At 44.7% G+C, this 8,829-nt stretch overlaps 1 pseudogene; it reads left to right on the top strand.

Moving 5' to 3' along the window:
• Positions 1-917: 917 nt before the first annotated feature.
• On the top strand, positions 918-6,503 carry LOC106580309 (serine/arginine-rich splicing factor 9-like; annotated as a pseudogene).
• The last annotated feature ends 2,326 nt before the right edge of the window (positions 6,504-8,829 follow it).

Consider the following 8,829-nt stretch of genomic DNA (forward strand, 5'->3'; position numbering starts at 1 on the left):
GTAACAGGCGGTGATACAATTCGATAGGATGCTCTCAATTGTGCATCTGGAAAAGTTTTAGGTGCGAAGCCAAATTTCTTCAGCTTTCTGTGGTTGAAGAGGCGCTGTTGCGCCATCTTCACGACACTGTCTGTGTGGGTGGACCATTTCAGTTTGTCAGTGATGTGTACGCTGAGCAACTTGAAGCTTTCCACCTTCTCCACTGCTGTCCCATCGATGTGGATAGGGGGGTGCGTTCTTTGTTTCCTGAAGTCCACGATCATCTCGTTTTGTTGACGTTGAGTGAGGTTGTTTTGCTGGCACCACACTCCCAGAGCCCTCACCTCCTTGCTGTAGGCTGTCTAGTCGTTGTTAGTGATCAAGTCTACTACTGTTGACGTCTGCAAACTTGATGATTGGGTTGGAGGCGTGCATGGCCATGCAGTCATGGGTGAACAGGGAGTACAGGAGAGGGCTGAGCATGCACCCTTGTGGGGCCCCAGTGTTGAGGATCAGCGAAGTGGAGATGTTTCTTACCTTCACCACCTGGAGGCGGCCCGTCAGGATGTCCAGGACCCAGTTGCACAGGATGGGGTTCAGACCCAGGGTCTCGAGCTTGGAGGGTACTATGGTGTCTTCCCTGTGGCTCAGTTGGTAGAGCATGGTGTTTGCCACGCCAGAATGGTGTGTGCAATGCCAAGGTTGTGGGTTCGATTCCCACGGGGGGCCAATACAAAAAATAAATGTATGAAATGTATGCATTCACTACTGTAAGTCGCTCTGGATAAGAGCGTCTGCTAAATGACTAAAATGTAAATGTGTTGAATGCTGAGCTGTAGTCATTGAACAGTATTCTTACATGGGTATTCCTCTTGTCCAGATGGGATAGGGTAGTGTGATGGCGATTGCATCGTCTGTGGACGACATTTTGGGGCGGTATGCAAATTGAAGTGGGTCTAGGGTAGAAGGTAAGGTGGAGATGATATGAACCTCGACTAGTCTCTCAAAGCACTTCATGATAACAGAAGTGAGTGCTACGGTGTGATAGTCGTTCAGTCACCTATGTCATCTTGGGTACAGGAACAATGATGCCCATCTTGGAGCATGTGGGGACCTAGCTCGGTATTTGAGTTTTGTGTCTATGCAGTCTTGATACATTTGACTTGTAGGGGTTGTATGAAGTGTTAACATTTGTTTAGACATTATGAAGGGCAGATATTGGGGGGGGGGTTCTTTGAGTTCAGGAAGTGTTAAGTATTGATAACCTTCTCTTTATTTTTTCCCATCAGGATCAGTTCTGGTAACATCATGGCAGAATCTACGTGGGGAACCTTCCGGCTGATGTGCAAGGGCGGGATATTGAGGATATATTCTTCAAATATGTTAAAATCCGCGACATTGAGTTAAAGAATAACAGAGGCGCTTTGAAGATACACGGTAAGATAAACCACTATCCATGAATGGCATTCTCAATTGTTGACCAATAAGACTAGATCAATAGTGTTTGTAGTTTTGTCATCTGTGACTGACTCCCATATGACTGCCGCCACATTCTCACACGTTCTTATGCATTAGGGATGCAGTCTATGGGAGGAATGGTTATGGATTTGGAGACTGCAAGCTGCGCGTTGAGCACCCTCGCTCTGCCTTCTCTAAATTCAACGGTACAATGGGTGGTGGTGGGGGTGGTGATGGAGGTCCCGGTGGTCCTAAAGGGAGGTTTGGGCCTCCTACTCGGAGATCAGAGTTCAGAGTTATTGTGACTGGTAAGTGGATAAAGGTGCTTATTTGTTTAATGAAAGCTTATCTCTTCCTTCCATCAATGTCAGTGTGCGCTCATTTCCCTCTTTGTTTTTTATATGCTGCATTTCTCAAGGTATCCGTGTAAAATAATTCCCATCATAGGTGTGAAATTTACATTTGACACTGTATGCCAATGCAAGGTTATGTACCCTGGTATTGTTGGGGGTTGCCTATAACAGTTTCCCAACCCTAGTCCTCAAGTACCCACAACAGTACACATTTTTATTGTAACCCTGGACATGCACACATGATTCAACTAATCAAATCCAATTGTATTTGTCACATGCGGTGAATACAACAGGTGTAGACCTGACAGTGAAATTCTTACTTACAAGCGCTTAACCAACAGTGCTTTATGAATTTAAGAAAAATAAGTGATATGTAAAAAAAAAAATAGAAAATTAAAGTAACAAATAATTAAACAGCAGCAGTAAAATAACAATAGCGTGGCTATATACAGGGGGTACCGGTACAGAGTCTGTGCGGGGGCACCGGTTAGTTGAGTTAATATGAAGATGGCTGCCGTTTTATTGGCTCTTAACCAACCGTGCTATTTTGTTAGGTTTTTTGCGTTGTTTGTAACTTATTTTGTACATAATGTTGCTGCTACTGTCTCTTATGGCTGAAAAGAGCTTCTGGACATCAGAACAGCAATTATTCACCTCGAATTGGACAAATAATTTTTCTTTAATGAGTCGGACGGGAAGGATATACTCCAAACACCTGAACAGGCCCTCATCCCCGTCATTTGCTGGAGAAACAGATTTTGTGGAAAGAGATCGGGGTGCTTGTGAGGATCAGGCGACGAGTGGCTAATCTGCCTTTGCCATACGTACTGTTAGCCAATGTTCAATCGCTGGAAAATAAATTGAAACGAATTGATGAATTGAAAGCACGTATATCCTACCAACGAGATATTAAAAACTAATATTTATGTTTCGTCGTGGTTGAACGACGACATTAATAACATACAGCTGGTGGGTTATACACTGTATCGGCAAGATAGAACAGCACTCTCTGGTAAGACGCGGGGGGCCTGTGTATATTTGTAAACAACAGCTGGTGCACGATATCAAAGGAAATCTCATGGTTTTGCTCGCCTGAGGTGGAGTATCTCATAAGCTGTAGACCACACTGTCTACCAAGAGTTTTCGTAGCTGTCTACATACCACCAGACCGATGCTGGCACTAAAACTGCACTCAATGAGCTGTATACTGCCATAAGCAAACAGTAAAACGCTCATTCAGTTTTACCTAATTTCTATCAGCATGTTAAATGTGGAACCAGAGGGGAAAACCTCTAGACCACCTTTACTCCACACACAGAGACGCGTACAAAGCTCTCCCTCGCCCTCCATTTGGAAAATCTGACCATAATTCTATCCTCCTGATTCCTGCATACAAGCAAAAAGTAAAGCAGTAAGCACCAGTGACTCGGTCTATAAAAAAAGTGGTCAGATGAAGCATATGCTAAACTACAGGACTGTTTTACTAGCACAGACTGGAATATGTTATGGCATTCTTCTGCTGGCATTGAGGAGTACACCACATCAGTCACTGGCTTCATCAATAAGTGCATCAAAGACGTCGTCCCCACAGTGACTATACGTACATACCAGAAGCCATGGATTACAGGCAACATTCGCACTGAGCTAAAGGGTAGACCTGCCGCTTTCAAGAAGCGGGACTAACCCGGAAGCTTATAAGAAATCCCAGTATGCCCTCTGACGAACCATCACAGACAAAGCGTCAGTACAGGACTAACATCGAATCGCACTACACCAGCTCAGACGCTCATCTGATGTGGCAGTGCTTGCAAACTATTACACTACAAGGGAAGCACAGCCGAGAGCTGCCCAGTGACACAAGCCTACCAGACAAGCTAAATAACTTCTATGCTCGCTTCAAGACAAGTAACACTGAAATATGCATGAGAGCATCAGCTGTTCCCAGACGACTGTGTGATCACTCTCTCCGCAGCCGATGTAAGATCTTTTAAATAGGTCAACATTCACAAGGCCGCAGGGCCAGAAGGATTACCAGGATGTGTACTCCGAGCACGCCCTGACCAACTGGCAAGTGTCTTCACTGACATTTTCTGTAATACCAACATGTTTCAAACAGACCACCATAGTCCCTGTGCCAAAGAACACCAAGGTAACCTGCCTAAATGACTACCAATCCATAGCACTCATGTCTGTAGCCATGAAATGCTTTGAAAGGCTGGTCATGGCTCATATCAACACCATTATCCCAGAAACCCTAGACCCAATCCAATTTGCATACCGCCTCAACAGATCCACAGATGATGTAATCTCTATTGCACTCCACACTGCCCTTTCCCACCTGGACAAAAGGAACACCTATTTGAGAATGCTATTCATTGACTACAGCTCAGCGTTCAACACCATAGTGCCCTCAAAGCTCATCACTTAGCTAAGGACCCTGGGACTAAACACCTCCCTCTGCAACTGGATCCTAGACTTCTTGACGGGCCGCCCCCAGGTGGTAAGGGTAGGTAACAACATTCTAACAGCACATCCGCCACGCTGATCCTCAACACGGGGGCCCCTCCTGTACTCCCTGTTCACTCATGATTGCACGGCCAGGCACAACTCCAACACCATCATTAAGTTTGCTTGTGACACAAAAGTGGTAGGCCTGATCACCGACAACGATGAGACAGCCTATAGGGAGGAGGTCAGAGACCTGACCGTGTGGTGTAAGGACAACAACCTCTCCCTCAACGTGATCAAGACATAGGAGATTATTGTGGACTACAGGAAAAGGAGGACCGAGCACGCTCCCATTCTTATCGACGGGGCTGTAGTGGAGCAGGGCATCGACATCATCAACAAACTAACATGGTCCAAGCACACCAAGACAGTCGTGAAGAGGGCACAACAAAACCTATTCCCCCTCAGGAGACTGAAAAGATTTGTCATGGGTCCTCCGATCCTCAAAAGGTTTTACAGCTGCACCATCGAGAGCATCCTGACGGGTTGCTTCACTGCCTGGTATGGCAACTGCTCGGCCTCTGACCGCAAGGCACTACAGAGGGTAGTGTGTACTGCCCACCACCATCTGTAAACTTAATGATGGTGTTGGAGTCGTGCCTGACCATGCAGTCATGGGTGAACAGGGAGTACTGGAGGGGACTGAGCAGACACCCCTGAGGGGCCCCATGTTGAGGATCAGCGTGGCTACCTATCCTTACCACCTTTTGAATGTTACTCACATTGGCTACGGAGAGCATGATCACAGTCGTCCAGAACAGCTGATGCGCTCATGCATGTTTGTGTTACTTGCTTTGAAGCGAGCATTGAAGTAATTTAGCTCATCTGGTAGGCTCATGTTACTGGGCAGCTCTCGGCTGTGCTTCCCTTCGTAGTCTAATAGTTCGCAGGCCCTGCCACATCCAACGAGTGTCGGAGCCAGTGTAGTACGATTCAGTCTTAGTCCTGTATTGACACTTTGCCTGTTTGATGGTCCGTCAAGCCCTCAATGAGTTGAATGAGGGTGTTTGTCAAGGGCTACAACAAAACTGTGCTGCTAGGCCTATAAAGTGCTTCATGGTTTGGTCTCTGTTCCCACAGGCCTGCCTCCGGCTGGAAGCTGGCAAGACTTGAAAGATCACATGAGGGAGGCGGGAGATGTTTGTTTCACAGATGTTCAGCGGGACGGGGAAGGGGTGGTGGAGTACCTGCGCAGAGAGGACATGGAGTATGCCATGCGGTGCCTAAACAGGACAGAGTTCAGATCACATCAGGTAACTAAACACTCAGATCCTCAGCTCTACAGTCTTGAAGAAATTTAGCATTTTCAGGACATTCTCTGACATGGCGGACATTTTTCAGGGGGAGACTTCATCTATCCGGGTCCATGGAGAGATGGGGGCCAGCAGAGGACGCTCCCGATCCAGGGGACGGTACTCACCCGCTTATCAAGGTCGCGGCTCTCCACCCCCTCGCTATCAGTCGCCCCCTGCTCGCAGGTTGTCTCGCAATAGCCTCCCTCCACGTCGCCACCCTGCAGCACACCATAGCCCACCCCCCCGCAGCCCTCCTCCCCGTCACTACCGATAGGAGGGAGCAAAGACTGGTGATTTGCTTTTTGTTTTAGGCTGTCATGTGCATTCCACTATGAAGACTGTCTACAAATGAGGACTTTTTAAAATAGCGTAGACAGAGCAGATGGACAAATATGCATTTGCCTCACATTCTAATTGGTTCATTCTCAGACCGAGGATATAGCTAGTTAGGGATATTTGTGAAGGAGACTGCATACTAGAGGGATACAACATAATACAGCTCTTTAGTAATGTAGTGTTTCTTCACTTTAAAAAAATTCTGTATGAACCTGTCTAGACTACCCTTCCTTGTAAATGGTTGCCTTGCAAATGTGTTTGTGCTGGTCTCAAATTTGTTCCTCTTATTTTACATGAGTGAAATAATTTTACTATTCCTGCCCCACTCACAAAATAATCTTTATCTCGTAACAGCTTTGTAAAAAGTTTTTACATGTTTTTTTATAAAGTGAAGAATGTGGAATGTTTGTTTTAGTTTCGCAATGCATTCATTTTTCATCCATTAGTGGCCTCAAGTCCTTGAAGCATATGTACCATTGGGAGTTATGGATTTCTGCTTTTTCAACATAATGATACTGTACATAAACAATGTTCATAGTGCATACAAGGGAGTAAACAAATATCCACAACTCTGGATGATGTTTCGCTTCAGTTTCTGGTTTGGAGGCGCAATGAAGCCAAGCCCTGACCCTCTTTATGGTTGGACAAACAGTTTCTCTATCTATTTCGGGGCAATACCGAGTGGGGCCCGAGACCAGGAGGGGGACAAGGGGGCCCGACACTGAGTCCAATTCAAGACTGTTTGAAATTTTGTCAAATCAACATGGCCAGTATTTCTGTGTTAATTTTTCAGAACAACATATGGATTCTCTAGACATTCAAAATGGTGAAAAATTGCATGCTGAGGGAAAATAAAGCCACTACAAATTTACTAACCCAAACACAGTGGGGAACAATGCGCCTTCAGAGAAGGGCTAAGGATTCATAAAATATTATTTTCAATGATGTTCTGATTTAACATCTTCAGTTTTTGTTGGAAAGTGTTAACCATGAAGCGAAAAATCAGGATTTTTCCTTTGTTGGTCTGGGGAGATAAATCTAGCTAGCTCAGTCAGCCAGGAGCTAGGCCATCATAAGCAAGATAAAGCTTTTTGACTTAATGGATGGGACGGTTTTTACTTAAACTTATGGAAACTCTATCACTAAACCAAGAGACCACGGCTTGTCGTTTCCACTGGGAACAAATGAGCCATAGTGGGCAGAACAAGCACGCGCTGCATATTCTGAAGTGCGCAAAAGTTTTCACATTTTTACGAAGGGTAAAGTCTACAATTTTATCCACTCTGTTCATAACATTCTAGTTTTGGGAACAGAAAACTATTGAGATCAAATGTTTACTGGATGAGAATTTGCAGAATGTCAGCTAAAATACACCTAGTTCCATCTTCTCCCACTGCCCGCCAGTGCCATATTTGGTAGTGAGTGGAAAAGCCAACCAGATGCTTCACATTTATAAACTCAGCAAAAAAAAGAAACATCCCCTTTTCAGGACCCTGTCTTTCAAAGATAAATCGTTAAAATCAAAATACCTTCACAGATCTTCATTGTAAAGTGTTTAATACTGTTTCCCATTGCTTTTTTAAAACTAGGCAAGTCAGTTAAGAACAAATTATTTTCAATGACAGCCTAGGAACAGTGGGTTTACTACTTTGTTCAGGGGCAGAACGACAGATTTTTACCTTGGTGATTCGATCTTGCAACCTTTCGGTTACTAGTCCAACACTCTAACCACTAGGCTACCTGCCACTTGTTCCATGAACCATAAACAATTAATGTACTTGCACCTGTGGAACGGTCGTTAAGACACTAACAGCTTACAGACGGTAGGTCATTAAGGTCACAGTTATAAACTTAGGACACTAAAGAGGCCTTTCCACTGACTCTGAAAAACACCAAAAGAAAGATGCCCAGGGTCCCTGTTCATTTGTGTGAACGTGTCTTAGGCATGCTGCAAGGAGGCATGAGGACTGCAGATGTGGCCAGGGCAATAAATTGCAGTGTCTGTACTGTGAGACGCCTAAGACAGCGCTACAGGACGGACAGCTGATCGTCCTCGCAGTGGCAGACCACGTGTAACAACAACTGCCCGAGTTACACCAGGAACGCACTATCCCTCCATCAGTGCTCAGACTGTCCGCAATAGGCTGAGAGAGGCTGGACTGGCCACACCAGATACTGACTGTTACTTTGGATTTTGACCCATTATTCCATTTCTGTTAGTTACATGTCTGTGGAACTTGTTCAGTTTATGTCTCAGTTGTTGAATCTTGTTACATTCATGCAAATATTTACACACGTTAAGTTTGCTGAAAATAAACGCAGTTGACAATGAGAGGACGTTTCTTTTTTTGCTGAGTTTACATTCAGTTAAATATCTGTCATTGTTCTATCTGTGGCCAACCGGTCACTGAGCAAAAGCGAACAGTATTTTTGCAACGGTCTAGCTAGCTACCTAGCTTTTGTTGTCGGCTAGTTTGCAGCGGCTGCCGCAGGTGTTATCAAATAGGACGTTGATGCTAATTTGTTAGCTTCTACCTTTTCAAGAAAATAATCAGCTGGTGAGTGGAACTGTGTTTGTTGCAGCGCACTTGCTGTTGTTAGCCATGTCTTTGAAAATAACTTGTGTGTGAAACATTGTTGCGTTTAAAGTGGAACTGACAGCATTTTGGCAACATGAAATCTTATTAAAATCTGTTCGTATACACCCCCAGGAAGAATGACACTTCTAAACATTTTCTGACAAGCGACCACTAAGATATGGTCATTTTCATATATATTTTTTTAACGTTTGGCAATTACGTATACTAAGGCATTTGTGAAAATTATATAGCAATATAGTGTGAAAGCGGCCATGCGTTTGGAAAAGTAATAGCCTCTGCAGTAAATAAAACCGAATAAAA

The sequence above is a fragment of the Salmo salar genome, chromosome ssa20 (assembly GCF_905237065.1).
Source record: "Salmo salar chromosome ssa20, Ssal_v3.1, whole genome shotgun sequence".
In the NCBI taxonomy this organism is placed as follows: Eukaryota; Metazoa; Chordata; class Actinopteri; order Salmoniformes; family Salmonidae; genus Salmo; species Salmo salar.